Source organism: Diceros bicornis, chromosome 26 (assembly GCF_020826845.1).
Source record: "Diceros bicornis minor isolate mBicDic1 chromosome 26, mDicBic1.mat.cur, whole genome shotgun sequence".
In the NCBI taxonomy this organism is placed as follows: domain Eukaryota; kingdom Metazoa; phylum Chordata; class Mammalia; order Perissodactyla; family Rhinocerotidae; genus Diceros; species Diceros bicornis.
The window spans coordinates 19,727,403-19,744,991 of record NC_080765.1 but is presented as its reverse complement, the minus strand read 5'-3'; the positions used below and the strand labels follow the sequence as shown (position 1 = coordinate 19,744,991).

General features: G+C 40.0%; 1 protein-coding gene across 2 annotated transcripts in view; it reads left to right on the top strand.

Moving 5' to 3' along the window:
* Positions 1-1,221: 1,221 nt before the first annotated feature.
* TPST1 (tyrosylprotein sulfotransferase 1) overlaps positions 1,222-17,589 on the top strand; it is a 140,238-nt gene continuing 123,870 nt past the window's right edge. Inside the window, exon 1 of one of the 2 annotated variants that reach the window (XM_058569496.1) lies at positions 1,222-1,395. The gene's annotated coding sequence lies outside the window, so the exon portion shown is untranslated. The remainder of the gene's footprint in view (positions 1,396-17,589) is intronic. The other variant, XM_058569497.1, reaches the window with a different exon arrangement.

Sequence of the window (17,589 nt, the reverse complement as noted above, 5' to 3'; positions counted from 1 at the left end):
ACTAATCTACTTTCTGTCTCTATGGGTTTGCCTATTCTGGACATTTCATATAAATGGACTCATACAATATGTGGTCTTTTGTTGACTAGCTTCTTTCACTTAGCATAATATTTTTAAGATTCATCCAAGTTGTAGCATGTATTTTTATAGCTGAATATTTCATTGTATGAATATGCCACATTTTGTTTATCCCTTAATCAGTTGATGGACATCTGGTTTGTTTCCACTTTATTGGCTATTATGAAAACTGCTGCTATAAACATTTGAGTGCAAGTTTGCCTGTGGACCTCATTTGATCTTTATAGTGACTCTCTAACATACAAATTCTACAGACCTCATTCCATAGATGACAAAACTCGTTCCAAGACGGTAGACAAGAATTTTGAATACAGCTGTTAGATTCCTGAGCCCATACTTTTTCCAATCTATGCTCATAGAGTTGAAATAATTGCTTTGACAGAACCTGGTGTGAGTATGCCAGTAGGAAGGAACTGTGAACTTGAACCTTTAACTTTCAGTTGGGAAATTTCAGCCTTCTCCCCAACCTCTCCTTTCCTTCTTTGCCCTTTTCTTCTTTCCCAGTTTTCACTTCTTTCTTTCAGGTGTCACTTCCCCTCCTCTGTATTCGGGACAGAATTTACTCTTACTTATTTATACTTTTGTATGGAACGGGATATTGTCCGAATTTGATATTTGCATTTGCGAGTTATCTCCAATGAGATGAAAGCCCCTCTGCCAGCAGCGGACAAGCAGAGGAGGGATTTCTTGGAAAAGCTCATTTTCTTGTCGTGTCCCAAGGTTTCACGCATGAAGGCCACCCACGTGGAGGGTTGGGGCGTGTGAACAGATATCTGCGCGCGGCTCCCCTCCAGCTAGGCCGCGCGCCGTTGCTCCGGCATCAACCCACCCAGGCAGGTGGCGGCCCAGGAGTCCCCGCGGGGAGAGCGCGCACGCAGCAACGCGGGGACACCCCCCCCCCCCCTGCCGCGACGTCAGGTCCACCCGCGCCCCTCAGCCCCTGTTGGACCCGGCGCAACTCCGAGCCCCGCCTCCCTCAGTGGGTAGCCCGTGGGACCCACCAATCAGAGAGGCCGACACATCGGCCGCGCCGGGCGCCCGGCAGCCAATCGCCGCACGCGTGTGATCCCGCGGCCGCCGGGGAGGCCGGCAAGCCGGCGCTGAAGCGGCGACGGCGGGAGTCGCTGTTGAGGCGGCCGCGGGCGCGGGGAGCGTCGGCGCTGCTCCGCGGGGCCGGGCCAGGCTGGCCGCTGCTGGCGCCTGGCAGTGAGGGCGGACTCCCGGGGCGGGCGGAATGGCCCCCACCTAGTGCGGTGGGAGAAGCGGCTGAGCCCAGGATGCTGGGGAGGCGGCGCGGCGGCTCGTCACTCACGCCAGGTAAGGGGGACGCCGCGCTCGCTGCAGCTCTGCTCGGAGCGCCGCCCCGGCCCCGCTGCCCTCCGCCGCCGCCCACCTGGCTCCCAGCCCCGGCCGGCGCTGTCCTGGCGCCCCTTGAGCCCACCTCGCCTTGTCGCCGCGCGTCTCCGGGTCTGCCCCGGGCAGTTGTCCGGCCCCGCCCTCCCAGCACGGCGCCGCACGTTCTGGCTCGCCCGGCTCCTGCACCCGCACCCCTTCCCCCAGCGCCAGCAGTGCTCCGTCTCCGGCGTCGCCGTCGCCCGGCTCGCCCCGGCCCCCTCCCCTCCCTTCCTTCCCCTCCTTTTTCGCGGCGCTGGCACCGGGTCCCAGCCCCCGCAGTCTTTCGGGGCTCCTTCCGGGATGAGACCCCCATCCCGCTGGGATGGGATTTTTGCCCTCCCCTCTAGCCGGGTTTCGCTTCCGCAGGCTCACTCCCCTCCCTGCCCCTTGTACCTACCGTGTCTTCTCTGCGTTTCAGTCGCGCTTCCCCCTCCCCCCATGTGCTCCTGGGTCTTGCCCTTTTGCTCCCAAATGCTTTCCTTTCCCATCTCACCTCTTCTCTCCTCACTTTGATCAACCACCGTCGATAACACTGATTCCTTTACACTTAAACCTTCAGACTTGAATACTCTCCTGAATGCCAGATCTATAGTTTTGACATCTTAATTCGTCTTTAAGTGCGCTGCACCCGTAATATGTAAAATGCCTTGCCCAGAGTCTGGCACACAGTAGGCCCGGCACATGGTGGATGTCACGTGTGTTAGCCTCTTTCTCCTTTTAGGCCTTTGTACTCTCCAGATGGTGGCGGCAAGAGGTCCAGTATCCCAAGGGATTTGCCCCACTACTTGAAGAGTGGTATGGGAGATGGCGGGACGAATTAGTGAACTCCGAAATCAAATTGTCAGTTATTTACTCACTGCATTTATTCAGAAGAACTGAATTCTGCTATCTCTGTGCCCTGTATTGTTTTATATTAATTGGCTTTATAAAGGATTCTTAGCGAGCTCTGCAATATAGTTACCCCCTTATTTCTGCTGCTCCACCTACAGCGTTTACTGAACCTTTCTTTTTAGGGAAGAAAGAGTCCGTACCTCCTAGTTGAAATAGCATTGTATGTAAGAAGTGTTTCAGGTGTTTATCTCTCAGCTGGATAGTCCAGTCCTGCAGTGAATTTTTATCCTTTAAGAGCATGGAGGAATCAGCTTTAGATTTCTTGGAATCAACTGCTGAAGGGATCAGAAATGCTTAGAAATGAAAGTACTGACAAGTTCTCTAGGAGTGAAAGAGGAGATAGCTACAGCCAATTTTTTAAAAGAGTAAAATGAATTTGACTTTTTAAAATTATAAAAGCAGTGTTACTGCCCCTAGGCCATTCTTGCCACATTTGCTCTAATGGTCTCCAAGCCTGGATCAGTCAAACAGTTGGCTTTTTCTGCTCCGGGGATCTCCAGAGCAGGTTGGAGGAAACCATGTTACTGAGCTGCTGGGGCTGTTCTAAACTTCTGGATTCCAACTTGACTCACACTTCTTGAAGATGCTTTGACCTACCCCCTATGTTTCTCTTATGTACTGAAACCTAAATGGCTGTTCAGTTTTTTACCATTCTCCTCTCTTTGTCCTATTCTTGACTTCATTGCTTATTTTGCCTTCTCCTTCACAGAAGAAATTGGTGGGCATCAACCCTGAATTCTTAAGGGTCTGTCACTTTTGTGTGTGCTTGTACTTATCTGATTTCTGATCTTTCCTTTCATCAGAGGAAGAGGGGTCCTCCTTTCTAAGGGTAACATGTTTGATCTTTCCTTATATTCTCATTTTTTTCTCAGCCAGCATACATGCTTGGGTGCCCACCATCCAAAACAAACAAAAACCTTCCTTTGATGCTTCCCTTTTTTCTTTCTCAGATTAACAGGGTATTCCTTAGGGTTTCATTTTTTGTTCTTTTCTCTGTTCCTCTTTAAGTTCCTTGTGTGATTACACTTCCTTTTATGGCTTCAATAGCACCTGTATATTTATGGTTTTCAAAGATGTATGTTCAGTACCCATTTTTCTTGACCTTCAAGTGTTCTTGATTTTCTTCTCTCTTGGATAACTATACTTGGATACTTGGTTCTTCAAACTTGGTTATCTTTTCCTTTCCCTTCCCTCTACTCATAGCCCCCTCAAGCACACACACACGCACTCCTCCTATTTTAAGATCTTCACTCTAGAGTCTTTAGAATCCTCTTCTTCTCTCTCACATTGTCTGTCATAGATGCTCTTGTTGCTATCGGAAATCTTCTTTCTTTCCTCATTGCTGGAAGATTGCTTGAGGCCTGAGTTATGTTTTTCCTGAACAGAGTCAGTCATTTTCAACCCAGGCACTACTTTAAAACCACCTGGGGAGCTTTTAAAGGGTAAGGATGAGGGGATCGAGAAATCCGCAGAGATTCTGATTCAGTTGGTCTCGTGTGGGTCCAGACCTTGTCATTTAAAAAATGCTTCCCTTCTGACAGTAATATGCAGCTAGGGCTGAGAACTGGGCTGAGAGCTTGAAGAGGGAGTGATAGAACCCTGAGGAACTTTAGTATTTAACATCCTTTAAAAATCATGATAGGGCCGTCCCCGTGGCTTAGCGGTTAAGTGCGCGTGCTCCGCTGCTGGCGGCCCAGGTTCGGATCCCGGGCGCTCACCGACACACCGCTTCTCCGGCCATGCTGAGGCCGCGTCCCACATACAGCAACTAGAAGGATGTACAGCTATGCCATACAACTATCTACAGGGGCTTTGGGGGAAAAATAAATAAATAAATAAAATTATAAAAAAAAATCGTGATAAATATCACTTTTGTTGGCATGGTTAGTTGCTTACTTTCCTGGTAATTTGTACATGTACCTATTAAAGTACTTACCACATTTTATTTAGATTATTTCTCATGGGCCCATTTTTCTCATGACTAGGAGTTCCTTGAGGTCTGGGACTATGCCTAAAGGTAAACTACTGTTTGTTCTGCACTACTTACAACCCTTCTGACACCACATATGTGGGTTTTCCCCTCACATTAAGCAATTCTCCAACTCTCTGGACACTAACTGTGTGTCCTACAATTTAACTTAATTATGACACTAACTACCTGGAGTTAGCGCAGACCCCATGGATTAAGGACTCAGTCCCACAACACTGCCGCCCACTTCAGAGGCAGTTGCAAGTCCCAGGATGTGACCTGTACTTCTGACCAACTGGCTGTAAATTGGGGCTTTCCACAACCCCCTCCTCAGGTTGATAATTTGTGAGAATGGCTCAGAGAGCTGAGGAAAGCTCTTTACTTACCATTACCCGTTTATAAAGGATATAACCTCAGGAACAGCCAGATGGAAGAGAGGCATAGGGCAAGGTATGTGGGAAGGGTCATGGAGCTTCCATGAGCTTCCATGCCTTCCCTGGGTGCGCCATCCTCCCAGCACCTTCATGTGTTCACCGACCCAGAAGCTCTCTGAACCTTCACCTAGAGTTTTTTGGAGGCCTCATTACATAGGCATAATTGATTAAATCATTGGGTCGCCAGTGATCAACTGAATCTGTAGACCCTTTTCCCTTCCCAGAGGTCAGGGGTTAGTTCCTCTGGCAGCCAGCTCCCATCCTTCAAGATAGGGTTGAAAGGAGCTTGTGAATAACAAAAGACACCCCTCTTACCCCCGGCAAAAAATTGCAAGGGTTTTAGGAGCTCTGTACCAGGAACCAGGGACGAACACCTAATATATATTCTGTAGTACTTCTTGTTATATCACGATGTCACAATGCCTTATTTATCTTTTCATCACTGCCTTGTACACTACTTGGTATATTTTAGAAACTTGATAAAAATTGGTTGAATGAATCAGTTGGAAAATAATGTAAAACAGATCTTGAATTCATGGTTTGCAAGCTGACCAGCTGTTTCTTTCTTGGCTGCTTAACAGGTCACTAGTCATACTTGCACAGTCATTCTTATTTTAAACACATACATACATATTCTCTTCATAAAGTAGAGTGGATTAAGGTAAATATTATTTGCTCTTATGGTTTGGCTTTTAACATGGTTAAGCTATGACAGTGTTATAGAGGTTCATTCAGCCTTCCTCTTTAGCAGATGCTGTTTAAAATAGACTTTATTTCAGATGGTTGAGGCACATATATCCTTTACCTTTTTTGAAAAAATTGCTCTGATTTAAGTCTCATAAGCTTTGGAATTTTTAACTAGAACAAAAACTTTCAAATTGATAAAAGATCTTGAACAGTGGCAGAACTATTTCTTTTTTTTTTTTTTTAGTGAGAAAGATGGGCTCTGAGCTAACATCTGTTGCCAATCTTTACTTTTTTTGCTGAGGCAGATTGGCCTTAAGCTAACATCTGTGCCCATCTTCCTCTGTTTTCTATGTGGGACGCTGCCACAGCATGGCTTGATTAGTGTGGAAGTCTGCACCTGGGATCCGAACCTGTGAACCTTGGACCCCTGAAGCAGAGTGTGCGAACTTAACCACTAGGCCACTGGGCCAGCCCAAAAGAATTTCTTTTTAACTAAGAGAATTAAGGAAGTAGGGAATATGCATTATGCCATCTACCTATATGAATCTCATTGGCGTTGGTGATAGTGAGGGGGAACAATCTGTAATTCCCAAATATTTAATTATTGTTATAGGAAAAACCTGTATTGCTTGTATATTGATATCAGCATATTTTGTAATTCTTCAGAGCTAAGATATAAACTATAATTGTTGATTGTCTTTTGTTCTTTAGTTTTCTTAAGATTTTTGTCAGCTCTTTCTCTTTATAGAACTTGCTATTGACAGTTCTTTACTTTCAGCATTTGAAAAATGCTTCTTTCAGACTTCCATGAGGCAGATGAGAAACTCTCTCATTGGAATTCGTGTTTCCCTGTAGGTAATGTGTCCTTTCTTCCTGGCTGCTTTAAAGGTTTTTTTTCTTTGTGTTTAGTTTTCAGAAGTTTAATTATGATATGTCTTGGCATGGATTTCTTTGGGTTTATCCGTTAGCTTCTTGAACGGTAAGTTAATGTCTTTTGCCAAATTTGGGATGTTTTCAGCCATTTCTTAGAATAATTTTTCAGTGCCACTCTTTCTCCTTTCTTTCTGTGACTCTGATGATACGAAGTTAGATATTTTATCATCCCACAGAGCATGAGGCATTATTATTTTTTTTCAAGACTATTTTTTTCTCTGTTGTTCAGATTGGGTACTTCCTATTGTTCTACTTCCAGTTTAAGGTTCACTCATTCTTTCTTCTGTCCTATTTATTCTGCTTTTGAGCCTGCGCGGTGATTTTTGTTTTGGTTATTCTCAGTTCAATAATTTCCATTTGGTTCTTTTCTGTACCTTCTGTTTCTGTGGTGAGATTTTCTGTTTTTTCATTTGTTTCAAGAGTATGTTTCTGTACTCATTAAAGCAAGATGGCTGCTTTAAAATCCTTATCAGATAATTCCAACATCTGGCTCATCTTGGTTTTAGCATATGTTCATTGTCTTTATTCATTTAAATTGTCATTTTCCTGGGTCTTGGTATGATGAGTGACTTGATTGTATCCTGGACATTTTTGATATTTTGTTAGGAGACTCTGGATCCTATTTAAACCTTCTATTATGAAATCTTTTAGTAGGCAGTCACCCTAAAAGGTTTAGTGTGTATGTCCCAGCCAATTTTTTTTTTTTTCTGGTAATAGTTTTAATTCACATATCATACAGTCACCCATTTAAGGTGTAAAAATTTTTAGTATATTTACAAAGTTGTGCGTCCATTACTATAAGCAATTTTAGAACATTTTCATTTCTCTGCAGAGAAGCTGCACGCTCCTTACCTGTCACCCCCAACTCTTCCACTCATCATCTCCTCCATCCCTAGGCAACTACTAATCTATTTTATGTCTCCGTAGATTTGCCTGTTCTGGACATTTCATATAAATGTAATCATACGATATGCAGTCCTTTGTTACTGGTTTCTTTCACTCAGCATAATGTTTTCAAGGTTCTTCTGGTTTGTAGAATGTATCAGTATTTTGTTTCTTTTTATTGCCAAATAATATTCAATTTTATGGATATACCACATTTTATTTATCCATTAATCAATTGATGGGTATTTGGATTGTTTCTACTTTTTGGCTCTTGTGAATAATGCTGCTGTGAGCATTTGTGTACAAGTTTTTATGTGGGAAAAAGTTTCATTTTGGGGGGTTATATACCTACGAGTAGAATTACTAGGTCATAGAACTCTAGGTCTAACATTTTTGAGGAACTGCCAGACTGTTTCCCAAAGTGGCAGCTCCATTTTACATTTCTACCACCAATGTTTGAGGGGTCCAATTTCTCCACATCCTTACCAACACTTGTTATTGTCTGACTTTTTGATTCTAGCCATCCTAATGGGGGTGAAGTAGTATCTTATTGTGGTTTTGGTTGCATTTCCCTGATGTCTAGTGATGTTGAGCATCTTTTCCTGTGCTTTTTGGCTATTTGTGTATCTTTGGAGAAATCTCTATTCTTTTGCCCACTTTTAAATTGAGTTATTTGTCTTTCTATTGTTGAGTTGTAAGATTTCTTTATATATTCTGGATACTAGACCCTTATCAGATATATGATTTGCAAATATAAATCTCCCATTCTTTGGGTGTCTTTTCACTTTCTTGATGGTGTCCTTTGAAGCACAAAGGTTTTTAATTTTGAGAAAGTCCAGTTTATCTATTTTGTTGTTGTTGTTGCTTGTGCTTTAGGTTTTGTATTTAAGAAACCATTGCCTGATCCAAGGTCATGAAGACTTACTCCTGTGTTTTCTTCCAAGAATTTTATAGTTTCAGCTCTTACATTTAGAGTTGATATAGGGGTCCAACTTCATTTTTTTGCTTATAGATATTCAGTTGTCTCAGCACCATGTATTCAAAAAAATATTCTTTCCCCCTTTGAATTGTCTTGGCACTCTTGTCCAGTTGGAATTTTGATAGGGATTGCATTGAACCCATAGCTCAATCAGGGAAATATTGCCATCTTAACAGTATTAGTTTTCCAATGCATGAACATGAAATGTCTTTTAATTTATTTAGATCTTCTTTGATTTCTTTCAATGTTTTCTAGTATTCAGCATACAAGCCTTGCATTTTTTTTTTGTTAAATTTATTCCGTAATATTTTATTCTTTTGATGCTATGATAAATGGAATTGCTTTCTTAATTTTGTTTTTGGATTGTTATTGCTATATAGAAATACAGTTGTATTTAAAAATAGTATATATATAGAAATTCAAATAGTATATAGAAATACAACTGAGGGGCCAGCCCTGGGGCCTAGCGATTAAGTTCGGCACACTCTGCATCACTGGCCTGGGTTCCGTTCCCAGGCACGGAGCTACACCACTCGGTGGTGGCCATGCTGTGATGGTGACCCACACACAAAATAGAGGAAGACTGGAACAGATGTTAGCTCAGGGCGAATCTTCCTCAAGCAAAAAAAAAAAAAGAAATACAATTGAATTCTATATATTAGTCTTGTATCTTGCAACCATACCAAACTCATTAAATAGTTCTGATAGTGTTTTAGTGATTTATTAGGATTTTATATATACATGATATATCATCTCTGAAGAGAGAGAGTCTGTCTTCTTCCTTCCAATCTGGATGCCTTTTAATTTATTTTTCTTGCCTAATTGCCCTGGCTAGAACCTTTTGTACAATATTGAATAGAAGTGGTGAAAGTGGACATCCTGTCTTGTTCCTGATCTTAGGGAGAATGATTAAGTATGAAGTTAGCTGTGGGTTTTCTTAGATGTCCTTTTTCAGACTGATGATGTTCTCTTCTATTTCTAGTTTATTCATTGTGTTTATCATAACACAGGGTTATGATAACACAGGAAGGGGTGTTGGATTTTGTCAAATGCTTTTTCAGTGCCTATTGAGATGATCGTGTGGTTTTTGTCATTTTTCTATTAATATGGTCTGTGGCATTAATTGATTTTCCTTTATTGAAACAACCTTGTGTGCCTCGGATAAATCACTCTTGGTCAAGGTGTGTGATTCTTTATGTATGTTGCTGGATTTCCATTTGCTGGTATTTTGTTGAGGATTTTTGCATTTATATAAATAAGTATTTGTAGTTTTGTTTTCTTGTAGTGTCTTTGTCTGGTTTGGGAATCAAGGAAAACTGATCTCTTAGCATGAGGTGGGAAGTTTCCTATCTTTTCTATATTTTGGAAGAGTTTGTTAAGGATTGATGTTCATTCTTAATGTTCAGTAGAAATAACAAGTGAAGCTGTTTGGTCCTGAGCTTTTGTTTGTGGGAAGTTTTTGATTACTAATTCCATCTCTTATAGCTTTCATATTATTTCTTTGAGTTGATTTTGGTAGTTTGTGTCTTCTAGGAATTTGTCCATTTCATCTAGGTTATGTAATTGATTAGATTACAATTGCTTATAGTATTCCTTGTACAAGCATACCTCGTTTTATTGCGCTTCACGTTGTTGTGCTTCACAGATATTGCACAAGACCCTCCACCAGCAAGAGGATTATGACTTGCTAAAGGCTCAGACAATGGTTAGCATTTTTTAGCAATAAAGTATTTTTTAATAAAGGTATGTACGTTGTTTTTTTAGACATAATGCTATTGCACACTAGTATACTACAGTATAGTGTAAACATAACTTCTATATGCACTGAAAAACCAAAAGATTCGTGTGACTTGCTTTATTGCGGTCTTCGTTTTATTGCCGTGGTCTGGAACTGAACTGGCAACTATCTCCAAGGTATGCCTGCAATTCTTTATAATTATTTTTATTTATGTAAGGTTGGTAGTAAGTACTGATTTTAGTAATTTGAGTCTTCTCTCTTTTGTTCTTGCTCAATCTAGCTAAATGATTGTCAATTCTGTTGATCTTTTCAAAGAACCAACTTTTGTGTTGTTGATTTTCTCTATTCTAATCTTTATTGTATTTATTTCTTTGTAGTCTCATTATTTCCTTCTGTCTGCTGGCTTTGGGTTTAGTTTGCTCTTCTCTTTCTAGTTTCCTAAGGTGGACAGTTCAGTTGTTGATTGAGATTTTTAAAATTTTTTTAATTTTATATTTTTAATTGAGATGTAATTGACATATAACGTGTGTAAGCGTACAACATGTTGATGTGAGATCTTTTTTTTTAAATTTATGCATTTTAATCTGGGGATTCTTAAGGGAAATTTATTTATTTATTTATTTATTTTTTTGGTGAGGAAGATTAGCCCTGAGCTAACATCTGTTATCAATCCTCCTCTTTTTGCTGAGGAACATTGGCCCTGGGCTAACATCCATGCCCATCTTCCTCTACTTTATATGTGGGATGCGTGCCACAGCATGGCTTGATAAGCGGTGCATAGGTCCGTGCCTGGTATCAGAACTTGTGAACCTTGGGCTGCCGAAGTGCAGCATGCGAATGTAACCACTACACCACTGGGCCAACCCGGAGATCTTTTTAGTATAGGTGTTTACAACTATAAATTTCCCTTATAACATGACTCTTGTTGCTTTTGCTACATCCCGTAAGTTTTGTATTATTATCTCAAAGTATTTTCTAACTTCTCTTGTGATTTCTTTCTTGGCTCGTTGGTTATTTAGGAGAGTAGTGTTTAATTTTCACGTATTTGTGAATTTCCCAAACTTTTTTCTGTTATTGTTTTCTAATTTTATCCCATTGTGGTTGGAGAATATACTTTGTATGATTTCAATCTTTTACATTTATTGAGACTTGTTTTATGGCCTATTCTAGAGAATGTTCCATTTGCACTTGAAAACGGTATATATTCTGCTGTTGTTGCCTGGACTGTTTTATAGATGTTTGCTAGGTCTAGTTGGTTTGTAGTGTTGTTCAAGTCTTCTGTGGTTTTTTTTGCTGATCTTATGTCTAGTGGTTTTACCCATTAATGAAAGTAGAGTATTGAAGTTTCGTTCCAACTATTACTGTTGAATTGTCTATTTCTCCCTTTAATTCTGTCAGCTTTTGCTTATTGTGTTTGGGGGTTCTGTTAGCTGCGTATGTTTGTAGTTGTTATATCTTCTGGATGGATTTGCCCTCTTATAAGTATAAAATGTCCTTTGTCTCTAGTAACAATTTTTATCTTAAAGTTTACTGTATCTGTTGTTAGTATAGCTATTCTAGAGTCTTGGTTACTGTGTGCATGGTGTATCTATTTCCCTCCTTTTGCTTTCAGCCTATTTAGTCTTTCAATCTAAACTGTGTCTTGTAGAAAGCATCTGTTTGAATGATTTTTTTGTTTGGGTCGGTTCTGCCAGTCCTCGCCTCTTGAGAGTTTAATCTATTAATCTGTTTACATTTAATGTAATTACCAGTACATTAGGATTTATGTTTGCCATTTTGCTATTTGTTTTCTATGTGTCTTATGTCTTTTTAGTTTCTCTACTCTTCCATTACTGCCTTTGTATTAAATATTTATATTAAATATTTTTTAGTTAATATTTTAATTAGCTTGTTATTTCTTTTGTCATAACTTTTCTTTATTTTCCTGGTGATTGCAATTAATATCTCAAAACAGTCTACTTGGGATTTATACTGACTTAATTTCAGTACTATGCTAAAACTTTGCTTTAATAAAGTTCTGTTCGTTTCCCTTTGCCCTCTTATTGTCATTCAAATTACATATTTTACATTAAAAGCCCATTAACAGTTTTATAATTATTGCTTTATGCAGTTGTCTTTTAATTCAAATAGGAAAAGGAAAGAGTTACAAACAAAAATATGTTTCTACTATCGTTTATATTCGTGTAGTTGTCTTTATTGGTGCTGTTTATTTCTTCATGCAGATTTGGGTTACTGGCAAGTGTGTTTTCCTGTCAGTATTAAGGACTCCCTTTATTTTTTGTACAGCAGCTGTTCCCTTGATGAATTCTCTCAGTTATGTTTATTGGGGATGTCTTAATTCTTCTTCATTTTTGAAGGGTAGTTTTACTGTATACAGAATTCTTGATTGATAGTCCTTTTCTTTTAGCACTGTGAATATGTTATCCCACTGCCTCTGGCCTCTGTGGTTTTTGGTGAGAAGTCAGCTGTTTATCTTCCTGAGGATTTTGTATGTGATGAGTCACTTTTCTCTTGGTGCCTTCAAGATCCTCTGTCTTTGACATCTGACAATTTGATTATAATGTGTCTAGGTGCACATCTCTTTGAGTTAATCATATGTGGTGTTTATCTAATTCCTTGAATGTTTAGGTTAATGTTTTTCATTGAATTTAGGATGTTTTCAGCCATTTATATGTATAAATTTGATTTTTTCCTCTTTATATCTCCTTTTGGGACTTCTATTATGTGTATTTATTTTGGTATGCTTGATGATATCCCACATTTCTGAGGCTGAGTTCATTCTTTTTCATTCTTCTTCCCCCCCCCCCCCATTTTTCTGACTGGAAAATTGATCTGTCTTTAAGTTTGCTGATTCTTCTGCTAGCTTAAATTTGCTGTTGAACTCTTCTAGTGAATTTTTTGTTTCAATTATTCTACTTTTCAACTCTAGAATTTCTATCTGATTCTTTCTTTCTTTTTAATAATTTTTATCTCATTGATATTCCCGATTTAGTGAGAAATCATTCTCATAATTTCCGTTAGTTCTTTAGACATGGTCTCCTTTAGTTCTTTGAACATATTTACAATAGCTGATTTAAAGTCTTTGTCTAGTAAGTCCAACATCTCTGGGCTCCCTCAGGGATAGTTTCTATTGACTGCCTTTTTTCTCCTGTGTTATAGGCCATACTTTCTTGTTTCTTTATGTCTCAAAGTTTTTTGTTGAAAAATGGACATTTTAAATACAGTCATGCACCACAGAACAACATTTCAGGCAACAATGGACCACATATATGATGGTGGTCCCGTAAGATTAGTACTATATAGCCTAGGTATGTAGTAGGCTATACTGTCTAGATTTGTGTAAGTACACTCTGATGTTTGCACAATGACTAAATCACTAAATGATGCATTTCTCATACTGTATCCCTGTTGTTAAGTGAGACATGACTATAATATTATGTGGCTACTCTGGAAATCAAACTCCTCTCTCCTAGGGTTTGTTGTTGTTGCTATTTGTTTTGTTACTTTTTGGGACTAATTCTGTAAAGGCTGTATTTGTCCTGTGTAACCACTGAAGTCTCTGCTTGGTTAGCTTAGTGGTCAACTAATGATTGGACAGATTTCATTAAATGCTTAGAACTGTTAAATGTCTTGCTGAGGGGCTCTAGGTGTGTGTGTGTGTGTGTGTGTGTGTGTGTGTGTGTGTGTGTGTGTGTTGTGGCTCCTTTCATGCACCAGCAGTTTACACTGTGCCTTAGCCTTCACTTCCTGCTTGTATAGAACATCAAGGTCAGGCAGAGGTGAGAGATTAGAGCCTCCTCAGGTCTTTCGTGGGCATGTGCATGCCTTCTAGATTCCCAAGAATATATTGGAGCTGTTTTTAAACTCCCTCTGTGTACATCTCATTCCTCAGTTTTTCCTTTTAAGCTTTTTGATCAATGTCTTGTTAGCCCCAACTGTTATTGCCACTGCAGACAGCTGTGACATTAAACAATTATCTCCAATTATTTTTAACAAACACCTTGGGGATAGGATTATTCACACTGAGGGTGCTCTCATTCAGGTCCAGTAAAGATAAGCCCTGAGAATGAAGATTTTCCATTGAGCTGCTAGACAGGTTAAGTGGTGACAGTTCTTTGGCGTTATGGTTTTTGGGGGGCCTCCTAACCTCTTATGCCCCCTTAAGTGTCTGTTGGGCTGCTGCTGTTCACAGTTTCCATGTTTGTAGGTTGTTGGTTTCCAGGGCTTCCATGGAGCTGGGGAGAGGGGAGTAGGGCAAATTAAAATTGTATAAAGCCTACTCTGCTTACTGAAAGTTAGCTGTTGTTCTTGAATAAACGTTTCTTGGACTGTTGCAAGCCTTTGGTTAATTTTCAGTTTTCTGAAAAAGTTGATTTTGACCATTTTTGCCAGTGTTCTCATTAACTTTTATAGAGGATCAGACTTTTGGAGGTCCTTACTCTGCCATGCTGGATTTGCTTCCTCCAGTCTTTTTTTACATTTATGTGGCAAAAGAGCTTCATGCATCACGTTTTAGCAGATTTGTTTAGGTCACTGACAACTCTGAGATTATACAGTTCTGTTTTTTCAATTTTGTTTACTATTATTTTCCTACACTCTGGCTAAGCTAATTAGTTAATATTTTCTCAATATGTGCTGTCTTCTCTTCACTTTTGAGTCTTCTTGTTTTCTTATTTTCTCTGCTGAAAACACTCTTTCCTCACTCCCACAATAGGAGTCCTTCTTATCTTCTAAGGTTCATTGTGATGCAGTTTTCTTCATGTATCATTTTTTGCTGAGGAAGATTCGCCCTGATCTAACATCTGTTGCCAGTCTTCCTCTTTTTGCTTGAGAAAGATTAACCCTCAGCTAACATCTGTACCAATCTTCCTCTATTTTATATGTGGGTTGCCGCCACGGCATGGCTACCGACAAGTGCTGTAGGTCCGTGCCTGGGAACCAAACCTGAGCCACCAAAACAGAGTGCGCCGAACTTAACCACTAGGCCATAGGACTGGCCCTTCATATAGCCTTTTATGAGCCCATGGATGTGTGATCCTTTCTTGAAATTCTTGTACATCTTTTTTCATACCTTTTATATGATCTTTTTTTTTTTTTTTTAATTTTATTTATTTATTTTTCCCCCAAAGCCCCAGTAGATAGTTGTATGTCATAGTTGCACATCCTTCTAGTTGCTGTGTTTGGGATGCAGCCCCAGCATGGCCGGAGAAGCCGTGCATTGGTGCATACCCGGGACACGAACCTGGGCCGCCAGCAGTGGAGTGTGCTCACTTAACCACTAGGCCACTGGGCTGGCCCTATATGATCTTCTTATTGTGTCATGTAGCATGTGTAGTTTCTTGTCTTCACCCCCTGCTAAGTTGCTAGTTCTTTGAAGGCAAATGATGAATTGTACTCTTTTGTATGCTCAATAAACATTTGTTTAAACCTTGTAGGAGTAAGGTTTCTTAGCAAGAATGTTCCACATTTTAGCTATTGTTCCGGGGATTACATTTTATTTATTTGTTATTAAACTGATGCAAATTGTCTACTCTGGAAAATTAAATAACAATACGTGGATGTACACACTGTATTATTTAATCTTTGGAAAATTACAAGAAGATAAGACAATAAAGACAAAATTCAGTTTTTCCCGTAGAGATTGTTATAATAGTGGTTTCTGATCAAAGATTTGATGCCCAGTTTTTTATAGAGAATATCACAGAATTCCAGTTCTGAGTAACTTTGTGTCAGAGGCATAATTTCTCATGACAGAAGTTGGAACTTAAGTGTGAAAGTGACTGTGCTAGAGCAAAACTAAACTGATAAAAACACAGGAGAAGTAGAGCTACTTGCCATGCTAATTTCTAGCCTCCATTTATGTCTATTTTCTCTTAAGACCAGATCTAGTTCTCCATTCTTTTTTTTTCTTTTTTTTGCTGAGGAATATTCGCTCTGAGCTAACATCTGTTGGCAGTCTTCCCCCCTTTTTTTTTTATATGTGAGCCACCACCACAGCATGACCACTGACAGACGAGTAGTGTAGGTCCAAGCCTGGGAACTGAACCCCGGGCCACTGAAGTGGAGTGCACCAAACTTAACCACTAGGCCACTGGGGCTGGACCTAGTTTTCTATTCATTCTTTTTGTGTGTGAGGAAGATTAGCCCTGAGCTAACATCCATTGCCAATCCTTCTCTTTTTGCTGAGGAAGACTGCCCTGGGCTAACATCCACGCCCATCTTCCTCTACTTTATATGGGATGCTGCTACAGCATGGCTTGATAAGTGGTACGTAGGTCCGCACCTGGGATCCGAACCTGTGAAACCCAGGCTGCCAAAGCAGAGCGCGTGAACTTAACCATCACGGCACTGGGCTGGCCCCACCTAGTCTTCCATTCTTAATCTCATCTAGATGAAATCTTTAGGGACTTGCAGAAAGTGTGCAAATATGCATGCTGCTCATTTATGCAAATAAAGCATAATGCATATATGGACTTAGAGTATTCTTCTATCATTCTAATTCGATCTGATACGATCATAATAGTATAATTCAAAAGCTAGGTGTATTTTTTAAATCTTATGCTAATGAAAGCCTTATATATGCTAATGAAAGCTTCATATGTTGCAAATGAAGCTTCATACTTGTTGCAACATACTTGTTGCATACATTGCTTTTTGTTCATGCCAAGCCTAATGTCTGGGAAGCACCATGGAATAGCCATCACAGTTTTAGGGTCAGACCTGGATTCCGACTGGGTCAACAATTTGCCAAGTATTGATATCTTAAGTGAGTTACGTATCCTTTCTGAGCTTCGGTTTCCTCATACGTAAAATGATTTTAAGACAGACATGTTCCTTTATCTTCTGGTTTGTTGCAGTGAGCCTAAAAGATTACAAAAAAATACGATTCTGATTTATTCATCAATGAGAGTGTAAAATGATAGAGGCAGATGAAATAGACTGATCAATAAAGCGAGTGGATTAGAAGAGCAAAGGTCAGAGGGGGAAAACCAGCAGCGAACGCTGAACTTTAGTCTTTCTAAATATAGTCAAACCATATTTTAACACTGGATTCAGGAGGAAAGACCAGTTTTCTAATCATAGGAAAGTGTTAGCTGTCTGGGTTTTAGTGAGAAAGTTCTAGTGGGGTCACTCCATGCGTATTTATTGAGTGCTCAGTATGCATGTAGCATTTTATGTTATATGCTATGGGGAAAACTGAAAAGGATAAGATGTAGTCAGTACCTTCCAAGAACTCACAACTAATTACACTCATAGAATCTAGTTACATTCACTTATTGGCAATCAAGAATCCATTAACTCATTCAAAAGTTCCTACTTTCAAGGAGTTCACAATCTACTGAAAAAACAGACAAATAAACTGTATAATGCAAGAAGTAATATGATATGGGTAAATACAAGGGCACTAGGGAGGACACTTACTTCATTCCAGGGCACTAGGAAGGGCACCTATGGCATATGAGTCAGGAAAGCTTCCTAGAAGAGATTGCATTGAAGCCGAATATTGAAGGACGAGTGGGAGTTATGAGTAAGATGCTGCAGATTGTTTGAGATGAAGGCACTGTTGGGTGAGAGTATGTGTAGGGGGATGTTGGCGATG